This window comes from Acanthochromis polyacanthus, chromosome 14 (genome assembly GCF_021347895.1).
Source record: "Acanthochromis polyacanthus isolate Apoly-LR-REF ecotype Palm Island chromosome 14, KAUST_Apoly_ChrSc, whole genome shotgun sequence".
Classification (NCBI taxonomy): Eukaryota; Metazoa; Chordata; class Actinopteri; family Pomacentridae; genus Acanthochromis; species Acanthochromis polyacanthus.
Window position 1 is genome coordinate 19,823,535 of NC_067126.1, and position 25,501 is coordinate 19,849,035.

Consider the following 25,501-nt stretch of genomic DNA (forward strand, 5'->3'; position numbering starts at 1 on the left):
ATTGAAGTCTGCCTGTAATCAAAAACTGACTGTCAAATAAATTCAGTACGGTTCAAAAACATTGAGATTTATTAATATATAACTGTATATCTTAAAAAAAGTGAAGAACTTAAAAAAAAATGTGGCTGAACAACCTGAACCAACTTATTAACATCTTTAACAATACCTAAATCTCATAAATGTAAGCATTTGAACACTTTTACATTTTTTTCTGTCTTCTATCACTCCCCTTATATCTCTGCAGCTTAATGGGAGAGCTGAGCTGCTGCTTGTCCTGCCAGTGTTTTCAATCATGGCCTGAATGGTGTCAGAGCTGTTCTCAAACATATTTAGAGGAGCTCATTGGTGAGTCTGGAATGATATTTAGTTTTGATTATGTTCATAGTTGAGAAAGCTGCCTTACAGCTGTTTGCTGAGCCAAACATGGTCAGCATGTGACCACAGTCTGTCCTCTAGAGGTGTGTAAGGCACAAAAGATACGACTCTAAGAGCCGATGCTTTGTAGTGAATCTGAAGAGTCGACTCCCAACTTATTTAATGGAGTTTAACACTGTCCTCGCAGAAAACACGTTACTGGATCCCAGATTAAAGAAGCTTGCCTTCAGTTACAACAGAGCTGTTGATAAGAAAGTTCAGAGAATAAGAGCAGCAGCAGCAGCCTGACACCTCCACCATTAGAGGACCAAGTGGAGGAGGAACCTCAAACGTCTGCTGTGTGGAGCCTCTTTGATGGAAGAGCTACAGGAGATGATTCAGGAGAAATCCTACAGCTGATGTGGTAATGGAGGATCATATCTAGAGGAAGCCCTCATCCAACCTGCAGACGACCCACTGAGCTGGAGGCAGGACAAGGCCTCAGTCTGCCCCACCTGGTGAAGGTGATGGAAGAGAGACAACTTCTTCCATCTCTTCTTCTCAAAAACACGGCAGATATTCACTGAAAGAAGAAATGTATCAGCCCATCCAAGCTCAGGCATCTGATTTTTCTGAATGTCAGCCTGCTCTGAAGACATTTATACTGTTTGAATACTGAGTCTGGTTCTGTTTCTGTTCTGGTTCTGTGGGTTCATGTGCAGAGTTTTGTTCATTTGTTTTTTGAGCAAAAAAGTTTTGTTGAAATAATAAACAAAAGTAAAAATACCTGTTTTTGTAACGGAGCAAATGTACAAAATGAGTCAATTACAAGGCTTCTCATAAAAACACTGAATGAAAAAGAGTTTGTCAAAATACAAATGATTCATATTTACCAGGTTAGGCAAAAACATGAGACTACAAAGAATAATAAATTAGGAGCCATATGGGAGCCGAAAGAACCGGCTTTTCTTTGGAAGCCGTGTCAAAAGCTCTCTGAAAAGAGCCGAACTTCCTTCACTACTGCCCTCCTCTCTGTCCCTCATCTCTCAACTGGTTTTTGAAGGCAGAGCTGCGATGCATTGCAGAGACTTCATTGGCTGAGTAGCGTCACGTGGGATGGCTGAACTCGTACATAATTGGTCTGTGTGTTTCTGAGCTGATAGACCAATGATAAACACTGGAAAGCTGCACCGGTAAAATAGAAGCGACCTGTCAAATTTACACCCGTAGAGACGGGGTCTGGGTCCAGATCCGGACCGCGGTCTGCCTTTTAGTGAGCCCTGTTCTCAGCCAGACACCTTCCCCCGTCCCATACAACTTCACGGCTTCCTAACACAGAGAAGGCAAATTTATGAACGGGAAAGCGAACATTATGTCAAAAAACATACTGATACATGTGTTTGCGCATTTTTAAGTGGTTATATGGAAATTCAGGACCTTTTCTGGTGGGTATACAACATATACCTGTGTGTTTACACCCCTGGGTACACGTATCTTTGCGCATTTTTAAGTGGGTATAGGGAAATATGGAAAATTTCTAGTGGGTATACGGCGTATACCTGCGTATCACGTAGACTACACCACTGCTCACAGCACTCACAGAAAATTGTACATGCTGATTCCAAGTTGTTTTTTTCTAGCTTTGTAAAATAAATAAAGAAGAAACTCCTCAGAGGTGAGACAAATCCCAAAGCTAGGTGATGACTCTCAGTGGGATCATCACTAAAAGTGATCCGTGTTACACTGCACACAGATATGTGAGAAATGAAAGTTTACAAATAGCGTCTTAGCAGCTCCAGACTGATCAAATTAGACTACAGTTACTGACGTTGTTTCAGGGATCAAATGGTTTTATGTAACACGATGTCTTCACTTGAAATGAATTTCCAGGAACATATGCTGCTACAGGCATTAATTCTCAATAATCAGTCTAATTTGAAAACCACGAAGGCACAAATGCATATAAAGAAGCAGGGGAAAAGCACATTGGTCCTGCTTGATAATTCTGTTGATGCCAAACCAGAAAATATGTACTACATTGGTTTTATGTGGAGGAAAAACAGGTGCCTCTCATCCATATGGACATGCCAATGATTGTTAGTCTGTAATTACTCTGGGCAGGGTGGGAGAGGCCAGCAAAAACAATTGCCATTTAACCCTCTGAACCGTGAGCAGTTTCACGGTAGATTTTGCTCCTGTGCTGTATTTTTCCTCATTGGGGTCTCAATACAAACCTGGACATCTATGGAAACAGTACAACCATGGCCAGAAAGAGAGGAAACCTAGATGTCTCTTCTCCCTAATATGAGAAAGCTGTAATGCCAGAAATCATAAAAAACTATAGCACCAAAGAATGTGTTATGTGACTATCGGCGTTGGTTTGTCTGTCTGTCTGTCTCTGTTAGCAACATTACTCAAAAACGGATTTTCACGGAAGGTCTGAAATGACACAAGGACCACATCTTTAGATTTTGGCAGTGATGTGGCTTATAGACTGGATCCACAGATTTGTTAAAGATTTCTGTATCATTGCAAGATGGTGGCACAGCGTCACTGTAACTATGACAAGTGAACACTACATCAGCTGCCTGCTGATGATCACATGACTGCAATCTTACTACAAATCGACTGCTGATGACCTATCAGGACTTATTTGCTGGTATTCATACAACGACTGAGCAGCCTTGGCGGAGTACTGTGCTCTCTTAGTGCTTTTCTTGTTGTATTTTGGTTCCATGCTTGTCTCAGGGGGCACAACCTGCAATTCAGCCCAGTTCAGGTGAAAAGTCCTTGAATTTTTGTCACATGACCTAATCTGGTTAGAGCAAAGTGTTTTTGATAAATTGCAGGTTTTAGGGCTTGAGATCTGTGGTGGAGTTGTCTCCAAAATATCTGTTTAGTACACTAGTCCTTCTGGTGTGCAATCATTACATTCTCGTTGTACAGTTCTTCATTTATCTAGCTAACTGTATCACTTGTAGTTTAATGGCATGGGTCTATGAGGAGGCAAACAGTTCAGTGTTTTGTGAAAGGGTTTTACAGTGTTTAGCTGCAATATGTACAAAAACGAAACAAAAGAAAAAATAGAGTGAAGTAAGCAAATAAAATATGAGCGCTGCTGATATAGAGACATCATGGGAAATGATGGAATATTGCTGCTAAATCCCAAATGACCCACTCTGTTTGGCTCTGCTGTCACAATAAGAGCCTCTACATCTGTCTCAGTTTTATTCAGCTGACTCATTTGCTCCCTTGGAGACATTTACATCTGGTGCATAGCTCACATTATGCACAAGGCACTGCGCAAATAAAAGTAAGCTGTTGAGATGCAGACCAGTTTGGGGTTGTCTCTTGAACATTTAAGCAGTTATTGTGCACAATATGGCCTTTTTACGCTGCGCTGCATCTCAAAGAATGAGCAACAGTGTCTTTCTCAGTCATCCCCAAACCTCCTCTCTTATGTTCAAAGGTTTTACAATTATGGACAATTCTGTTCTTTCTTTTTTGTGTGTAAAATGTCTAGTTTGTAGAGTATGATTTAGTGTGTAAAAACTCAAAATGCCTTCACCTTAAGTCAGATGGGATAGGCTCCAGTCCCCTTGCGAGGATTAAGCGGTTTAAAGACAATGGATGGATGAATGTTTTGCATTGTGGTGAATTATTCTAAAAGTTTTTAGGATGACATGTAGTACAAAGTATTAAATTGACAGTTTCTATGTACCTATCTCTGCATAACCACAGATGGATCCATTCTGAGCAACTCCCGCTGTTTCACATCTTCCATTAAGCAGGATTCCTGTTTGACTGGGCCATGGAAAAACACGAGGACCTCACCGCACCCCCTCAAACTGCCCTCCATTATGTCTGAAGTGCCATGTGTCTACTAATTGGCCACCAGTGGTATGTGCAGTCACCTTGGCCAAAGCTGACCCAGCTCCTGCCCAGCCCACCTCCACTAAACTCACCGCTACCAGTAATATCAAATGTCCCACCCCCTTCACACCAGCTGTGTAATCAGAGAGCTCTGAATGGCTCGCCCTTTGAATGTGTGAAGGGGGCGCGGACACACACATGTGACAGACACTCATGGTGTTGCTGAGGAATGCCAACAGACATAAAATAATGGGAAAACAAAACCTTTGGTGATTGACTGGTCTACATTACAAAGGATGGGGGCAACTTAGGACGGACTCTCCTGCAATGATCAACTACATATTTCATTGCAGTAATAAAACACGAGGCATTAATCTCATTAATCTTTCACCATCTGATCATCAATTTCAACTACAAAGCAATACTACAGATACTGTATGATTTTGATGACATTAGTGACTGAGCAGGAAAAGCAACTAAAATATTGCCTTTGATAACACACTGATTACAATACAAATGTGAGCATGAGACTGAAAATTCATGCCACTAGCTTGTTAGATAAGGCAGCCAAAAATAGTGTTTTTACTTCAGATTTCATCAGATTACTGTGTCAAGTGCAAATGCTTAACCTTACAGTTGACTTTGACAATACCCAGGGTTTTTTATTTCAGCGGGATTTTATGACACCTGCCTTGTTTAAATTACTTGCTGCCGTGAACAAGTCAACAATGATGAAACCCATTTCAAGAGCTTTGCACTAACTACGCCTTTGCCAACAGTAATGATGGAATTGCTCCAAGGGTCTGTATCATAAATGAAAACCACAATGTAGCAGGGTGATTCACTAGAATAAGTGCTTTAAGGATTTGTTAATGAGTTCACTGGAATGTATTGTGAGGCCAATACTAATACTGTTATCAATATCCATCCATTTTCTATACAGCGCTCAATCCTCACTAGGGGAGGCGAACCAGGGATCTTCTAGCTACAAGGCAATAGTGCTAACCATCAATCCACTGTGCAGTCATTTCTCTAATTATCTTTAGAATATATCCTGAATAGGGATGTCCGATATTGGCTTTTCCTTTGGCAATAACCAATATGCAGATATTGCCCAACTCTCAATTTCCGATTCCGATATCAACAGATACCGATATATGTGGGCTATTTAACTACTTTTAGGTAACATCGCATATCTCCTATCATGGAATTAGCATATCATGCCTAATTTTATTGTAATGTCCCATTAGATGCATTCTCAAATGCAAACATTGTCATGTCATCATTTGCGCTCCAGTAAATTCCAGCGAAATCCAGGCAATATTTTATCAGTTTTCATAATAGGCAAAAAAAAAAAAAAAACGATAATTATATTGACTGATTTTACATTTTTATGCCAATATTGGGCTACCGATATTATCAGACATTCCTAATCCTTAAGTCACAATACTACTGCTGCCACAGGTGTAAACAGATATCACTTTGAGCCACTTCTACTACATAGCTGCACACATTAACAGTACTTAATAATTATGTAGAATGTTCGCACGACTATTCAAATAAAAGTGTGATTTTTACAGTAACACACAATATATTTTGAACCTCTAATGTAGTGTGTTGTGGAGATGTTTTGTGAAAGAGGAAAGTTATCTTTTAAATGACTCTGACTGCAAACTATTTGTTTGATGAGTTTCACGATGTCACAAGTAAATTAGCAGGGGTTCAGAGCCATAACTACCACTTTGATGTGCACAAGAGCAGTGAGGCACGGATGTTTGCGTGGCTATTTTTCAGCAACCTGGCGTTTGTTGCACGCCATTTAATCAAGGTAACTGTAGTGGATCACAGTGTCTAATGGAACTATGCTTTGGTGCAGCACTTTACAAATTAGGCTACAGATGCCAAACTCAGATTCCTCCCCTGCGACCTCCAGATGGGTCCAGGAATTCAATCAACTGGCATGCAAACCAGTCCACAGGCAGTTATGAATCACAAAGTGTTCAGTATCACTGGTGATGTTCACCTGAGTACACTGCTTTACTGATGTCCTTGCATCTGCTGGTTGGAAAGCATGTCTTTAAAGATCTAGTTCAGGATGATCCAGTTTTTTTCATGGTTAAAGGTCAAGTGCGCGCCACTAATTCAATACGCTTTGCGTCGAATTCACTGAATATCTCCTCATGGTCCACTAGCCACTGTCCATTCTGTGTGTACGTTGGAAAAAAATCTGGAGTTTGTACACAATCTTGGTTCTGTTAATGGGAAACAAAGTGCCACATGCTAACTACGTTAAACATCAACAATCCCTTTCCAGACTCCAGAACTCCACTTTGAAATAGAACAAAATTAGCGAAGACATTACAAAACTCAGAACTTAAAGCTTGAAAAATTATTCAAATGTTATAAATACTAATTATCTGTTTTTATTTATAATTTATGTATTATTACTGCAGCATACGTATTTAATTAGCTAAGGTTGTTACTTTCATCTGTCTTACTGTACTTAATCTCTACATCTAAAACAATATTAATAAGAGATCCAAGACAGCGTAAAATGAAAACATGGGTCAAGACACCAGTGGTAATGATCTTTAAATATAAAATTATCACTAAACAATGATTATTAAACCTATATTCTTTTCATTTTTTAATTTGATGTTTTATTTTATTTTACATTTCAATAATTATTATATTAATCATCTTGATATTAATTTCCTACAATCAGACACTCATAAATACCGTCACAAACACACCATGTTTATGACATGAGCACAAGAGACCCTGTTCAATCAGATTTAATGGCACTGCTTTTTTCTTTGAGGAAGAAAGAACTACAAGATTTTCAGACGCGAAAATGATCAATTAAAAGAAAATCAATGAGAAACTGTTTTGATAGATTATCAAAATTGTGTAAATTGGCTGTGTTTGTTACATTATAGGGAAGTGAAGGTGCTCTAGATATTGCATGGGCCATTTCTCACTGTTTTCTAGAACACCGATTAAATGTATTTATTAATACATTCATATTTATTAATATTCATGACAGGTCAGCTAGCTAACATTGATGATAATTACCTGATTATTTAATGTCAGAAAAGTTCACTTTAAAAGTTTATTTCAAAGGTATTCCAAGACAAATTTACAGATTAAAATGCTTAAAATGTCTAAAGCAATGGTATATATTTTGTTGATTTGTGTACTTACATTATCTCAGATAGTTTCCATAATGTTTAGCTAGTCAGTGAAGTAATTAATTTGATTAAATGCAATGAACTAGCAAGTCAGTCATTAGTTAGCTTTTGTCTTTCTGCGTTCTCTATTGCTCACTTGTGGGTCATGATCACATTAGTGTGATTATACTGACTGCAGATAGCAGCACTGAGCTATACGTCAACTGAATTCAAAACATAACGTAAGCTACAATAGCTGTATGGGTAGCAGACTCATCTAATGGCAAGTTAGCAAATAACAGCACATTAGCTAATGTTACTTGTAGCAAGTTTATAAAAAAATGAAGCCAAGGCTGCTTAGTCATTGTATCATTTCCGACAGATGAAATCTTTAATAAAAGATGACCTTGCGCTGAACATAGTGTTCACTTGTTTTCATAGTTACAGTGACACTGTGCCGCCATCTCACAATGATACAGAAATCTTTAATAAATCCGTGGCTCCAGACTATAATCCGCATCACTCCCAAATTCTAATCAGCTGGTCCTTATGTAATTTCCGACCTTGCCTGAAAATTTCATCGAAATCCGCTAGTCTTTGAGTAATGTTGCTGACAGACAGACAAACAGACGGACATACAGACAGATGGACAAATGTACGTCAATCATCAGATAACTCTGCAGCGTTCCTAGGCGGAGTAACATATATATATATATAAACAAAATGATAAATTTATTATATTGTCAGTGAGAGATTATTCTGCCTGGTTTTTGTTGTAACTGGTTTATCATATTATCTGGGACAAACTTCGACCAAACACTGACCAAGTATCAGTCTTGGCATCAGTGCAGAGACATCTTGCAGAGTTTGACAGAACACACTGACAAACACGGCCAGGACTTCACATACAGTGCAGAGGGAGGGTGTAAGATCGTGAGTTACTGCAAAACCACACTTGACCTGTTAAATCCCATATATCAGTCTGAAGTAGCACCAATGCAAGTCAGTACTCTGTGTAACCTCATACAACAGGAAGCGCTGCCAAAATAAAGTCAGTGCAGACTGCTCTTGTCTTCTGGAAACAGACAGCCATTGCTTTCCCCTGCTGGTCAGAAAGTCATCGTCTTTCACAGGTTTTTGCCGGTTGAAAACACTCTCCCTACTCCAGGCCAGACCAGGCCACCTCTGAAAAGACAGCATGCTATTTCTTAATTTATAGATCTATATTTACAGACTAGTGGGCTGCAAACTCAGAGATGGTGGCTCAAAGTTGTACAGCAGCCTCAAATTCCAAGAGCGTATACAGAACAGCAAGAATATAAGCACCAAGGACAAAACTGAAGCATGTAGGCAACAAACAAATCTCTTTGTATGAATATATTGATCAGAGATGTACACACATACAGTGGGATTGGAAGAAATGTGAAAAAAATTTTTTTGAATATTTGAAGGACATCAGTTTGAGTTGATCATTCCTCAACTACAACTTCAGTTTAAACTTCTATCACTAAAGATAGTCACAAGCTCAACTATGATCACTATGTTGTTTTTAAAAAATACAGAAAACATGCAATATTGAAGGTCAGCTAACTATGATTACAAGAAAAGAAAAAGACATCAAAATGTACTGGTAAGTGGCTCTGTAATAGTTTTAAATCACTTCTTCCAGACCAATCAATATATTCAATTACTTGTAGAAGCACAAATTTACACTTCACAAATCCAACAGTAAATGGGGGACACTATCTGAAAGGAGAGATTAATGTTAGGTTTTTAGTGCAGTCATTTTGTCTACTAGCCTAGCCGCGCAACACCCATGTTCTGAAGGCACAAGGGTCTAGGGCCGCTCGACAGGGAGGGAGGCGGGCTAAAAGGTTGTCTATCAAATCACTCTGCAGCAATTGGGTAGGTATACAACCAATCAGTGCAACGAATAGGCTGACGTACTTCCTACAGCGCCGGCGGATTGTGGCTAAGTCCCATTAGCTTCCCAACCAGCGGAGCCAACTGGTATATTAAAGATTTGCCATATCCCGTCGGCATAAGTCCAAATACGTCTTTCTTCTCAATGAAACACTTCAGTGCCGTCCTTTGTTTATCTTTCAAGTTGAATTTCAGCTTCAAATCTTTAAGGGCTGTGGCCAAAGCCGAGTCGAAAGATAACTGTTTATTGTGCGCCGGTTGTTTCTGTCAGAATCGTCGCGCCTCTGTCGTCACTTCGTTATGCCCGCCTTCTGACTCTACACTTCATGGTGATTCGTCCGGTCAGTTTTAGGAGCATCCAGCCTCGAGCCTTATGGAGGGTAACTAGACCCACCGTGGCAGACAATTAAATTTGTTGCCGTGGGTTGTCTAGCGCGGCTAGGCTATTTGTCTACTACTTTTTGTCACAAATTATTTAAAGAATTAGCATAATGACTTAGGTAATTCCCATTATTTTCCTTCTAGTCTCTAACCAGAAAGTTAACATAAAGCATTCAAAATGACAAATATTGAACCCAGTGTGAATGTATTGTGAACAGATACTCACATTATCCTCTGAATGGATTTCAATATCATATGTAATACCTGAATCTAATAGAGTCTATTAGGTCAAAAATTGTCTAGTACTTCAGGGTACCAGGATTTTTTAACAGCGTAACGGCAGGTCCTCCCGCACACGCACGCGCACACGCACGCACAATAGCCTTCATTAAATCTCACAAGCGGCCGGCCCAGATGTCAGCCAATGAGCGTCACGCAGATGCTCCAAATGCTCGTGATTTAGGTCACTATTCACCATACATGGCATCACGGAAACAACCGAGACATGCTAATTGTAACCCCGAGATTGGAAGCGACTCTTAATTTTAGATGGGAACAGGTCAATCGACAGGAAAGTACGGCTGAGGTGGGGAGACATAAATTAACCTAGATAGGCACCCAGTCGATAAAAACAAACGCACATGACATTATCTGTCAAAATAACAGCGTAACGGCCGTAATCACAGCGGAATCTTTTAAACTCACATATACCGTTACGCTGAAATGTGCTGGCGAGAACACTGTACTTTGGTGTGTGTGTTGCTAGAGTGTACTTAGATTATTAGCATGCAAACCAACACATTATAGTGACACATTACATTGACGTGTGTTTCTCAGTAATGTCCAGTGGTAGGCCTTCATTATACTCCCTTGTGAACATGAACACAGACTGCTATGGACACCATGTGAGCAGAGTTATTATTCTGCTTTCTAGATCACTTTAAAGACACCATTTCATAACTGTACACTGCCTTGGAGTGTAGTGTACGAACACAAATTTTGGGCCACACAAGGACGAAAGTGAAGGTGTCCCAGCGGACTCAAGCTTATTTATACAGACCCCAGCTGACCCTTGTGTACATGTGGACAAGGAGAGCGTAACATTTGCCTTATGTTTTCCACATTTACAAATACACAAGAGACTGTGGGCATATGTTTGATAGTTCATGCACAAAATACATAGATGCTAACATTGTGCACACACATGGAAGGGTCCCCGAAGCTGACTAGACACTACTGTGATAACAATAACTGCATGTTCTTTGTGACTTTAGCTCTGCAAGTGTCCACAAAAGAGTACAAAGGCTTAAGATATTTGAAATTTGGTAATTGCCCTACCTTGTTTTCACTGGAGTGTCTGATGTAGAATATGTTGTAGTATAATATTTTTGGGTGTGACGTGCTAAAAAGTAAAAGATGATATAGTCATATAATCAAATGCTGTTAAATTGATGAGTAGTGTTAAAACATGCGAAATATACTATGTTCAAAAGTGTGGGGTCACTTAGACATATCCATCTTTTTGAAAGAAAAGCCTTTTTTCCAATGAAGATAACATTAAAGGAATCAGAAATACAGTCTAGACATTGTTAATGTGGGAAATGACTATTCTAGCTAGAAATAGCTGATTTTTAATGGAATTTCTACATAGGGGTACAGAGGAACATTTACGGCAACCATTACTCCTGTGTTAATGGTAAATTGTGTTAACTAATCATGTTGAAAGGCTAATTGATGATTAGAAAACCCTTGTGCAATTATGTTAGTACATGAACAAAAGTGCGAGTTTTCCTGGAAAACACGAAATTTCCTGAGCGAATTTTAGAATGGTAGTGTACATAATGATGAATATTCTAGTAATCAGTGATGTTCTGATGGCAGTGTGTGTGTGTGTGTGTGTGTGTGTGTGTGTGTGTGTGTGTGTGTGTGTGTGTGTGTGTGTGTAGCAATGAGGGTTTAAAAAAAAGACAATTAAGCAGTGAGAATGTCTGGAATGTTGGTGGAAGGTCACATAAAGTAAAACATGGATTTTTTGTGTGAAGACAAATCATATTGTTTTAATAAATGAAATATCAAGAGAACTCAAAAAATAATGGTATCTACTTAAGGTAATATAACTTTTAAAAATTTGTACAAGGAACATACAATCCAAAATGGTGGAAAATGTAAGACGACTGTCATAAGAAACAAGACGACATGGTCATCAATATCCCCCGCCACATGTGATGTCTATGAGTCTACATCCAAAATAGTGATCAAGGGCCATAACTCTGTTAAATATTATCGCACAGGTCTCATTTTCAAACTTGATCAAGGTGTCCATGGTGTGAAGCTACACACTAAATTTCGTAATCCTAGCTGTAATAGTTTCCGAGAAAAGCTGTCCCCTTCATGTCGGACAGACGGACGTACGGATGGACGGACGTACGGATGGACGGACGTACGGACGCACGGAAGCACGGACGGACGGACGGAGGCCAAACCTATATCCCCCTTTTCCACTTCGTGGAGGCGGAGGATAATAACAAGGGCAAGCATGAAGTGAGGCCAGAGCATGTCTGAATATGTTCTCTTGTAAAGCATGACCTAATGGTATAATCTGAAGATCTGATGCAATGATCTGACCAATAGATTTAGAAAGTATAATGGTGTCAGAATTATCTAATAATGCACCCTATAGGCATGGAAAAAGTGCCAACTCTGACAGTATGCAAAGGCATGAAAAGTTCTGTTCAGTCAGTACTTTTGATGATGCCAGACATTGTTATGAAGTGCTCTTGGAATTTTTGTCGACAAATTAACTCTGCTGCCTTTGAATGTCGACTTCTACTGATTTATGAAGATCTTTAAAGAAGCTTTAGGACATTTTAACCCGGTGAAGTCTTAGACTCTGGCCCCTGATTTGAGACTTTGTTTCCACATCAGCGTTAGCTTAGCAAGATGGTTGGAGTTGTTGGAAGGCAGCTACCACCAACAGAGGAGAAATATGATTTCTAGTAATTCCAAATTTGTCTGACATGTTGTTAGTTCACAGTTGGTGAATGCGAGCTGTTGCTCAGCTTACATTCAGATATTAGTTGGTTTTGTTATTGTTCATGCTGGCACAGGTATGTTTTCACACCTTTACAGAGAAGAGTGGTGCGTGCAGTGGAGATGTGATGTTCGCAATGAGTCAGTCATTTGAAGGGCTCTTTTAAATGATGAGAACCGGTTCACAGTTGCGAGTCGTTTACAGTGCCTTGTGAAAGTATTCGGCCCCCTTGAACTTTTCAACCTTTCACCACATTTCAGGCTTCAAACATAAAGATATCAAATTTTAATTTTTTGTCAAGAATCAACAACAAGTGGGACACAATCGTGAAGTGGAATGAAATTTATTGGATATTTTATACTTTTTTAACAAATAAAAAACTGAAAAGTGGGGCATGCAATATTATTCGGCCCCTTTACTTTCAGTGCAGCAAACTCACTCCAGAAGTTCAGTGAGGATCTCTGAATGATCCAATGTTGTCCTAAATGACTGATGATGATAAATAGAATCCACCTGTGTGTAATCAAGTCTCCGTATAAATGCACCTGCTCTGTGATAGTCTCAGGGTTCTGTTTAAAGTGCAGAGAGCATCATGAAGACCAAGGAACACACCAGGCAGGTCCGAGATACTGTTGTGGAGAAGTTTAAAGCCGGATTTGGATACAAAAAGATTTCCCAAGCTTTAAACATCTCAAGGAGCACTGTGCAAGCAATCATATTGAAATGGAAGGAGTATCAGACCACTGCAAATCTACCAAGACCCGGCCGTCCCTCTAAACTTTCACCTCCAACAAGGAGAAGACTGATCAGAGATGCAGCCAAGAGGCCCATGATCACTCTGGATGAACTGCAGAGATCTACAGCTGAGGTGGGAGAGTCTGTCCATAGGACAACAATTAGTCGTACACTGCACAAATCTGGCCTTTATGGAAGAGTGGCAAGAAGAAAGCCATTTCTCAAAGATATCCATAAAAAGTTTGGTTTGAAGTTTGCCACAAGCCACCTGGGAGACACACCAAACATGTGGAAGAAGGTGCTCTGGTCAGATGAAACCAAAATCCAACTTTTTGGCCACAATGCAAAACGATATGTTTGGCGTAAAAGCAACACAGCTCATCACCCTGAACACACCATCCCCACTGTCAAACATGGTGGTGGCAGCCTCATGGTTTGGGCCTGCTTTTCTTCAGCAGGGACAGGGAAGATGGTTAAAATTGATGGGAAGATGAATGGAGCCAAATACAGGAGCATTCTGGAAGAAAACCTGTTGGAGTCTGCAAAAGACCTGAGACTGCGACGGAGATTTATCTTCCAACAGGACAATGATCCAAAACATAAAGCCAAATCTACAATGGAATGGTTCACAAATAAACGTATCCAGGTGTTAGAATGGCCAAGTCAAAGTCCAGACCTGAATCCAATCGAGAATGTGTGGGCAGAGTTGAAGACTGCTGTTCACAAACGCTCTCCATCCAACCTCACTGAGCTCGAGCTGTTTTGCAAGGAAGAATGGGCAAGAATTTCAGTCTCTCGATGTGCAAAACTGATAGAGACATACCCCAAGCGACTTGCAGCAAAAGGTGGCGCTACAAAGTACTAATGCAAGGGGGCCGAATAATATTGCACGCCCCACTTTTCAGGTTTTTATTTGTTAAAAAAGTTTAAAATATCCAATAAATTTCGTTCCACTTCACGATTGTGTCCCACTTGTTGTTGATTCTTGACAAAAAAATTAAAATTTTATATCTTTATGTTTGAAGCCTGAAATGTGGTGAAAGGTTGAAAAGTTCAAGGGGGCTGAATACTTTCACAAGGCACTGTATATGGGCAAAATTGCTTTCTTCACATGTCACCTGCGTGCCCCACGAGTCTAAGTTGCCCATGCTGCCTTCACGTGAACGACTAATGACATAGTTTGAGTTCCATTCATGTGAACACAGCTATACCAGCACAGCTACCTTAGAGAAGTGTGAACGTCACCCGAGTTCGACTGACTGAAGACTGGAGCGGAGCCACATTTAGTTCTTTATCAGGAAGGAGGAGATATTAGCGACGAATAAAAAAAAAAACATAAAATGAGCCAGTATAAATGGAAATGTAGCAGCATTTGGATGCATTTTTCTGTGGAAGAAGGCAGAGCCCAATGCAATCTTTGTCAGAAGAACATCTGTTTCAAATCCGGGTCAACAAACAACATATATCATATGCTGGAGCCATTTCAATCGGCAACCAGTAGGTGGTGCTGTGACCTAGTTATCTGTGTATTTAAAGGTCACACTAATTGACACTATAGACTGTATATAAAGATGGACGTACCATCTGGCTCCAAAATTGAAGCCCACCCAGAAGTGTCAAAAACTTGCAATATCATGCCGTCCGCTAGGGTTGGCTGCAAAAAGCTTTTGCTCCATAGACCCCAATTCATTTTTGGAAAAAATAAAATTTGATAGACTGATTTTCTACAGCTCAGGATTTTCTTCCCGTTAGTTTTCATGGTCAAAATGAGAGATCAGGTGACCGATCTTAAAATAAATCAATACTGAATTTTAAATAAATCGTTAAAGTTGGCGGAGCCAGGGGGCGTGGCTATACTTGATTGACAGTCCCATTGACTGGTCCTGCCCCGAGTTGCTCTCCGGTCCAGCCTGTTTGATGACGCTTTTTACATCACTGGCTCCAAAAAATCCAAAATGGCGACCAGGAAGTAGCAAAATCCGGGCTTCATTTTCTCGGCGTTGAAACCAACGGGTGACGTCACGGTTAGTTCACGCCTGATTGACACAGGTGTGCCGCATACAGGAGGTCTATTGTTGTTTAACGTGGTGGGCTGTTGGAAAGACTTTGCTCTTTGATAATTTTGATGAACTCCAGAAGGTAAATAAATTGATGATATGGCTGTTCATAATTGTGAGCTTGGACAATTGCTTTTTGTAAATATAGATTCTATTGGTGGTCGTTTTTTTCACGATTAAGTACAAGAGCTGGTCAGAAGAGCCAGAAGCCACGCGTTCTTTAACAGAATAAAGTGTGCGTCAACATCATAGATATATATATATATATGTATATATATAGAGAAACAAGAACAAAAACAATGTCAACCACACAATAAGATTTTACCAATACAGAAAATATCAAAAATATAAATAAAACTCAAAAGAGTATACATTGGTGAGATGTGTAAGTTTGAATTGAATTACTGGTTACTGTGACCATTTAGTGAAGTAACAGCTCCTCATTCACATACAGTATATTCTAACCCTTTCCAAGCCTATTAGCATTGTCACTGTGTGCATATTAGCATGTTGACATTAGCATTTAGCTGCATAAAATTTAATTTTACACTTGAACTTTGAATAATAGCCAAACCTATGCTATGTGTATGATAAGATGCCCCTACAGGTAGAGAGAAAATACTTGGCATGTTGTTAGAGTGGACTGAGCCTTTAATCACAAGAGGCCAATCATCTTTTTTTTCCCCAAAATGAATAGAATGCATTATAAGCCTCAGTTTATGGCTAACAACAGTCCTTCTGGAGGACATGCTGTCATGTGCACAGCTTTCAAAATCCCACTCTGCTGCTTCTGCCTCACACATAAGTGGTATAATAATCAATATTTGCACTCAATTCTGAAAACCCTTATTTATAAAACAGAAGCTAAAAGGTGTCAGGTTAGCTCCACTGATCTGGTTTGCACAGAAACAAAACAGTAAGCTGTCCACTTTCTGGATCCCTCTACAGCCCCAGTAGTTGCCTCTCATCACACGATGCTGAGTCATTACTATGTGACCTGAGCCACCTCCAGCCCCTGCTTCAACTTGGGCTGTTTTACGCGGCTCACTACATGAGATGTGATCCTCCTCTGCGCTACAAGTAAATGCACTTTTTTTTTTTTTTTTTTTTGTTGCTCTGCACAGGCAAGAAACACTGCAGCACAACAAGCACGATGAGCGTAGTGGACTCGGCAAAGCCACCGCCTCCGATCCGGAGCAGCGCTGCTCCACCTGCACACAATGAAGACGTGTCTGCCTCCCAGAGCAGCCGTGCACACAAACACCACAGGCTGCCTGCACGGACCCACTCCTCAGCACTGATTTCCATTGCTGCACGTCTCACTTCGAGGCGATCTGTAACATTTGGCAGCCATTTACTTTGCGAACTGTGCACGTCTTTGTTGCATTCGGGATCGTTCTGATGCCAGTGCGTAGTTGCCCACTCAAAACTCAAAGCTGTGCGCGTTTGCATCCATAACCGCCGCGTTCGCCGACCTACCTGCGATTTCTGAGAGCAGTCCAGCGGCAGGAAACTAGAAGCAAACGAAATGCTGCGGCTACACACGGCCACAGTCGAGCTGGTCCATCCTGTAACCTAGTGAAGACACGCCACGCAGCCTGCTGGATCTGCCAAGGATGCTCAGTGACCACGTGACTGTGGAGGACAACCTGCTCATCTCAAGTCACTGATGGATGCACTTCAATAACAAGCTGTGTGTCCTCCCAGGTACAACACATGAAGCTACAACCACCACCACCACCACTACTACTACTACACGTAGTATACACACTCATATATCATACACTCCTAACACGGGCCTGCCCCCTCTTAAGAAGAACACACACTCCCATAGACTATATGCACACACATAACACAGAGGGGATTTACATGTGGGATATATTGCTGTTTTCTATATCTAACTGCCCAGGTGAGTTTTTCACAGACTGCTTGTCAAATATGATTAATAATTAATTCCACATAGTTTGGGTTACCCAGGCAATTTCATGTTTTCCATGAAAACTCACTTTTATTCGTGTTCTAACATACAAGGATTTTCTAATCATCACTTAGCCTTTCAACACCGTTAGCTAACACAATGTATCATTAGAACACAGGAGTGGTGGTTGCTTAAAATGGGCCTCTTTTCCCGAGATATTCCATGAAAAATCAGCCATTTCCAGCTAGAATAGTCATTTACCACAATAACAATGTCTACACTGTATTTCTGATTCATTTAACTTAACCGGAAAATAATGCTTTTCTTTCAAATTAAGGGCATGTCTAAATGACCCCACACTTTTGAACAGCAGTATATATAACAAACAACAGAAAAAAGTCATAGACAGAACACCATCCCTACATGAAGTTTCAAAGGGGAGATTAATTAATCACCAAAAGGATTACAGCTTCATTGTTGAGGCCTCAAGTACACTGTCAGATTTACACAAAAGGCTTTTAAAGTCTGAGACCCCCACTGGCCCCTATAGAGCACCAGATGCATAGGTGTAGATTTCAGAGGTATGCAGAGGATGTGTCATCCTCAGGATTTAGAACTCATTCATTTGACCCTCCAGTAAAATAATAATTTTAAAAAAGTAAAAAAAAAAAGAAAGAAGCAAAGATAGTATCTTTCTACAGAAAAACACTTTCACACCATAAATTGATGCAGAAGAGGTACAAAGTGATACACAAGAAATAAAGGAATGCAGAAAATTCAGTGTCTGATAATCAAAATTTCCTGGTGAAGGACACCCAGATCTCTGCTTAATGTGTCCCCTCCCCACACATTGTTCAAACAAAATTTTCTCCCATGCCATGAACTGTGATTCACCTGATCTGTAATAATTTTGGTTGGACCTAAACACTCAACTTCATTTTTGTTACTCTGCCAAAGAACGTGGCGGAGTTAAGTGACCATTGGTGTACGTTTGTTTATCTGTGCGCAGCATTACTCAAAAACAGAATATCGGATTTAGATGAAATTTTCGGGGAAGGTCAGAAATGACACAAGGAACAAGTGATTAGATTTTGGCAGTGATGCTGCTTATAGTCTGCACCCACAGATTTGTTAAAGATATTTGTATCATTGCGCAATATCGGTGCTGCGTCACTCTAACTATGACTACAAGTGAAGACTGCGTCAGCTGTCTGCTGATGATCACATGATTGCAATTCTACTACAAATCTACCCAGACTTATCTGTCAAATCATACAATGACTGAGCAGTCTTGGCAGGGTCCTGTGCTCTCTGACTGCTTTTCTTGTTGCATTTTGGTTCCCTACTTGTCTCAGGAGGCATAACCTGCAATTCAGCCCAGTTCAGACAAATAATCCTTGAATTTTTGTCACATAAACAAATCTGGTTAGAGCAAAGTACTTTTGATAAATTGCAAATTTTGAGTCTTTAGATCTATGGTTGAGTTGTCTCCAAATATCTGTTTAGTACACTAGTCCTTCTCTGATGTGCAATCAATCTTGTTGAGGGATCCTGGTTTAAAGCCCTTCTGGTGCGAGTTCTGTTTGTATTGTCTGAAAGGCACCAGTCACTTCTATTCTGCTTTATAATGATTGGTTTATTTACAGCTGTGCAGCCATTAACTCCCAGTTGTATTTGTTCAAGTGAAATGTGCAAATGTTTCACCCGACACACTCTGGCAAGTGCAATTTATCTCATTTTGGACACCTTCATTAAGAAGTAAATTGTCACTCATGCTACAGTTCTTGTGCTGCTTGTTTTGCACAGTGGTAGCCTTTGTCTAAGCTACCATATTACATCCAAACATCTAAGAGCCTCTAGCTGTACTGCTTTGATACAATTTGTGGGGAGCATGACTGAATTATCTCTGTATATTCATTTGCAATTTTTGTGTATTTTAATTTGAACTGGCACATCAGTCAGCTAAACATTGCTAATGCTCAAAGTGACAACTGCAATAACAGTGTATGGGCTGAATCAGTGTTTGGCATATGTTCCTCATAAGGTTTGAAGTTTTTTGGGGGGAGTTTCTATTCGGTCATGCGTGCTATTTAGCTGATCAATGGATAATATTTTATTCAAACTTAGTTTATGCTTGTGTCTATCTTAATGAAATCCATATTTGAACTCCTGCTTGCTGGTTGCTAAGTTGGCTTGTTTTAATAGAAGAGAAGCAACCTTGCTTCCATAAAAACATGCAGTGTCTGAGTATGTTTTGCATCAACAATATCAAGCTGATGAGATCAGATGAGAAGGACTTCACTAACATTCAAGGGAAATTACAGCCTGCTGGTTCTTCACATACAGATTAATTTAGTTTGTATTGGTTTCCTGTATGAAAATGCTATTAGTGTCTTGCTACATGTTTATCTGAGAGTTCTATTTCACAGAAGAAGGGTATGCTAGCGTTTAAGGGAAACAGCATAATTGTTGCCTCTCAAAGTAATTTTGAGTGAAGAAGCCATTTGAATTAGGATGCTGTCGGCACCCTGCCTCATTTTCATCTGAGATATTCTACCTTGATGGAGCATCTCAGGTGAGAAGGACTTTGCTAGCATTCAAGGAGAGTTGCAACATGCTCTAGTCTCATATAATTTAGGCCTATTGTAGTGATTCGAGGTTAGAATTGAACATGTCCTGTCTGTAATTAAAGTACTCTTCATTTCCTGTGCTTCTTCAAAAGACCTAAACCTTCTCCTCTGAAACAGACAGAAGATCCTAAAATCTGCAGCCACTCGCCTATCCACCCCACCCCAGCCTCCCTTTCACAATTCGAGTCCACTGCAAACCATGCACCAAATGGCTCCTGCCAGTTATGACAGCACACACTGCCAACGTCCACAATGTGTGAGCTCAGTTCAGTGCAGGATAAACCCAGCAGCAGCACTGTTTGGTGCTTTGTGCTCCCTACTTCTGAGCGCTCTGGATTTCCCCTCAGAGTGCTGTGGATGAGCTCTTGAGAACACTCAACATATAACAGCGCTACGGAGCTGCAGATGCTCTGAAAGCCTTATTGCACAATTTGTTCACCCAGCACCTGCAAAAATACACAAAGAGATAGTATACTTTTCTCACCGTGTAAGTCACATAAGTTAAACTCCATTTGCATGCTTAACAGTTGCAATTACAATAAAAAGAAATGCTTAAGATGGATTTTCTTGCAGATCCCTGGTTCACGTCCCAGCATGGGTCTGGGATCTTTCTGCATGGAGTTTGCATGTTCTCCTTGTGCATGCATGGGTTTACTCCGGGTGCTCCGGCCTCCTCCCACAGTCCAAAAACATGCTGAGGTTAATTAGTGATTCTAAATTGTCTGTAAGTGTGAATCTGAGTGTGATCGTTTGTCTGTATGTGTAGCCCTGTGATAGACTGGTGACCTGTCCAGAGTGTCCTCTGTCTTCACCCTAAGGGATAGACTCCTGCCCCCCTGAGACCCTAATGAGGATTAAGCAGTGTATAACCGATGGATGGATGGATTTTCTTGCAATAGAAAGAAATATTAATCACATGTCCCTCTGCTGGTCTGCAAGGTGCATAGCAATTACTGGGTACCAACAGCTAAATCAAAAAAAAAATCAATGTTTAATTAAACAATGATCATTAAATGCTCCCAATTTAAAAAAAAATACTTTGGGAAACTAAAACATGAGAATGAGCTAGTCAGAACATCTTTTTAAAAATTATTTTTAAGTGAAAAACACAGTTAATTAAATGTTGATTTGCTAAGCCATCACATACAACGTATTATAGGAAAGCAAATGTCTCACATCTGCCATGGTTTATACTGTTTGATCAGGCTTCCCTGAATTTTAGAGGTCTGACTTTTTTTCTGTGCCTGACAGATATCGCACAAATTACATTTGCTGTGTTGTCAGAGCTCAAAGCGACAGCTGCCTACAGTCATTGATCCACAAGTCCAAATGCATTTAGTATAAGCTTGCCACAGATGCAGTCTGACTGAACTAGATTAAACATTGTTTAGAGTATTGACACCGTTGTTCTGTTTCGGAGATGCATTGCTTGTGAAGTTTATATAAATGAAAGCACAACGCAACAGCTGTAAAATTACTCTGATGAGCCAAAACCACTGACAGGTGAATGAATGACATTGATCATCTCCTTACAATGCAATGGTTTTCCAGGAATCCCTGCATAATGGCATTCATGTGGATGTTACTTGGCACGTAGAGGTCAAATGTGCATACCCCGATGGGTCAGAGCAGTTTTTGGTGGCCTACACAATATAACAAAAGTGGTTTTGTTGATATGTTTTGGCAGTTCTGTGTGTAATATCCTGTACAGTTACGTGCAAACATCCATCCATCCGGCCTTTATCTATAAACCACTTAATCTTCATTAGGGTCACAGGGAGGCTGGAGTCTATCCCAGCTGACATATTGCAAAGGCAGAGGACACCCTGGACAGTATCCCTGTCTATCACAGGGCTACACATAGAGACAATCACATTCACACCTAAGGACAGTTTAGAGTTACCAATTATCCTCATCATGCTTTTGGACTGTGGGAGGAATCAGAAGTACCCAGGGTACACCCATGCATGCACAGGGAGAACATGCAAACTCCATGCAGAAAGATCTCAAACCCGGCCAGGACGCAAACTGTGGATCTTCCAGCTGCAAGGCAACAGTGCCAACCACTGTGCAGCCCTGCATGCAAACATTATGTGTAAATTGTGGAAATACTACTGAAAGCTAAGCCACTGGAATATCTCTTGTAGTAGTAAAGCATCCATAATGTCTCGATTACTGTAATTTGTAATAAAGGAACGACTACACAACCCTTTCTGGAGGTATTTTACTGAAAAAATAATGCCTGGATGAGAAGAATACTCCACGTTTCCTATCAGCAGGATGTACTCAAAATAAGCATACCATTTTTAAAAATTAATTCTGGGAGGCATAGAAGTAAACTGAAAGTTAGGTATAGTGAGAAAAGGCAGATGTGAATATTCAGGAACGTAACAAGAGGAAGTGATGTGCCAATATGCAATGTGCCTTCATTCCACTAGAGGGTGGCCTAACTTTAAATATGAAAAGATAAATCACATAATGGAGGAGTTACTTGAATCTGTTGTGCAGTGTCTTAATGCAGTGACTAAAGAGCTGCTTAAAAGCTTATGAACCATGAAAATAAAAGGAAACAGGAAAGAACACAGCTGTGGCACAATTCTTCAGATGGATTCAGGGCCAGTGGTTGTCACAACATACCCAATCAAGAAGGAGAGATGGGTTACATGACGGACAAAGTGGCTGTGGCAGGACATTCCATTAATGTTTAAAGTTGAAGGATGTTTAGGTCTGTAGGACAGACGCTTCGCAGCTGCTGGATCATCAAATGGAACCGTGTCCGCTGTCTTTGTTTGTCAAAAGGGGAGTGAGAAAAACTTCAATGTTCTGTTCTCATGGCTGCAGGCATGTCACTGATTAGATTCAGGTCTCCTCCTGTGAGCTTCTTTTAATTTGATTATGAAAATGATTCCCCCCCAACCCTTGCCATCTTGCCACCACACCAGCTTAACAATATGAACATTGTTTAGATGTCAAACATGAAAGCAGAGGGCTTGAAGTCGATGAAGAAACAAAATTCTGCTCAGCTGCTGCTCCAGAGGTTTGGGATTGTTTCTTTAATCGGCTGTTCAGACTGTTGGATGTTGGCAGCACATTTAGTGAACTTACACAGGATGAAGTCACTGCTGTTACCTCAGACAGACCTGCTCAGGTACTCCTGCAGGATGTTTAATTTGGCTCCATCACTACCTGAGGCTGGGATCTCACAGACCAGCGCCAAGGCTGTTTGTCAAGTGATAACAGGTTTCCCTTCAAGACCAACCATAATTTATTTCCCACTGTTCAGATGCCGTTCCTCTTCTGACATACAGTAACTGCTCTGTACTCTGCTGTAAACCAGTGGTCACTTTACACTTCCTGAAGCTATGTCTTTTGCAGTTGTTTGTTCAAAGCTGCTCTGTTCAGTTTATTTTATGTCAATAATAATTTAAATGGATGTGTAATGTGAACTAATTGCCCCTTCTCATTCCCAGGACATTAAATACAGCTGTAGTGTCCAGTAGTTCTTTGACTTTGTTACTGTTTGAAGCAGGAGTTTTTGGAGGCTAGTGGAATGTTAACAAGTCATCCACTGGAAAAAATGCCCCTCTCAAAACAAGAAAAAAAAAACTTATTTCAAGGAACTTTTACCTTGAAATAAGTGAAAAAAAAATCTGCCAACAGAACAAGTGAAAAATGGCTTGGTAAGATTTTTTGAAATAAGATATGATATTTAGAATATTGAGATCTTAAAAATAGCTGGGAAAACTTAGTTTAACCCTCCTGTTCTTTTCATTTACAAGCACCAAAAAATATTGCTTCCTTGTCTGAAAAAAATCCAAAAAATTCAGCAAAAAAATCCCCCAAATTTCTGAAAATTTGCAAAACCTTCAAGAAGAAAATTCCAATAATTCCTTAAAAGTTTCCCTTAAAAATTGAATTTAAAAAAAATCCCGCAAATTTGTCAAGAAAATTCTTCTAAATATTTTCTAAAATGAGTAAAAAATTCATTTTTTTTCCACCAAAAATTGTTGAAAATGTGGACATCAGAAATTTCACTGTGAAAATATATTCCCCCCCCCCCCCCCCCCCCCCCACACACACACACACATTTTCAAACTTCAACACAGGTCAATTTTGACCTGCAGTGTGACACGAGGGTTATTTTCCCAGGATTGTCAAGCTTAGGTGTCTTAAAACAAGCCAGACATGCAACAAAATAGCAGTTTTCTCATTTTGACTAAAAACAAGACAAACAGACTTGGTAAGATTTTTGAGTTTTTGCAGTGTAGACGTTGCACCCTGGATGCTGAGGTTTGTGCCCTGTGTTGGGCCATAATTTTTGCACTTACTTTCATTTTATTTTGTGACTTCAGCATCGTTTTCACTTGCTGTTTACTTTTTGTTTGCTCTCGCTTACTACTGGGGTTAGACACCGAAACTAGCCACATTTGAGAAGAGATCACGGCTGTGGTCAAACACACTCTACCCAAACATTTAAGCATTTGTCACAAGAAAAACATCTCATTGCCTGAAAAGAAGCGACAATGATGTCACTTGGAGAAAGCATGTTGTTATTGTCTCATGGTGCCTATTTCTAAGGTGACTGATTTTTATAGGTCTAACTATCCTGTTTGTTGAAAAATGACACTAAATGACACATTTTGCATTGAAAGGGGTCCTGAAAAAGTTGTCAGTGTGATAAACTGGGAGAGAGACTGCACTACCTAACACCAGATAGATACACACGTGGACAAAATTGTTGGTACCCCTCAGTTAAAGAAGGAAAAACCCACAATTCTCACTGAAATCACTTGAAACTCACAAAAGTAACAATAAATAAAAATTTATTGAAAATTGAATAATCAAAATCAGCCATCACTTTTGAATTGTTGATTAACATAATTATTTAAAAAAACAAACTAATGAAACAGGCCTGGACAAAAATGATGGTACCTCTATAAAAGATTGAAAACTATTTGACCAGAGTGACATGATTAACTCAGGTGTGTCATTTAATTGACATCACAGGTGTTTCCAAACTCATAATCAGTCAGTCTGCCTATTTAAAGGGAGACAAGTAGTCACCCTGCTGTTTGGTGAAAAGGTGTGTACCACACTGAACATGGACAACAGAAAGCGAAGGAGAGAATTGTCCCAGGACATCCGAAAAAAAATTATAGACAAACATCTTAAAGGTAAAGGCTATAAGACCATCTCTAAACAGCTTGAAGTTCCTGTGACAACAGTGGCTCATATTATTCAGAAGTTCAAGACCCACGGGACAGTAGCCAACCTCCCTGGACGTGGCCGCAAGAGGAAAATTGATGACAAATTGAAGAGACGGATCGTTGGAATTGTATCCAAAGAGCCCAGAGCAACCTCCAAAGAAATTAAAGGTGAACTCCAAGGCCAAGGTACATCAGTGTCAGATCGCACCATTCGTCGTTGTT

General features: G+C 40.0%; 1 protein-coding gene across 1 annotated transcript in view; it reads right to left on the reverse strand.

Annotated features, from left to right (window-relative positions):
• Nucleotides 1-17,233, reverse strand: part of LOC110969841 (anion exchange protein 3-like) — a 99,216-nt gene extending 81,983 nt beyond the window's left edge. The window contains 1 exon segment of the mRNA XM_051958617.1: nt 17,004-17,233. The gene's annotated coding sequence lies outside the window, so the exon portion shown is untranslated.
• Nucleotides 17,234-25,501: the final 8,268 nt, after the last annotated feature.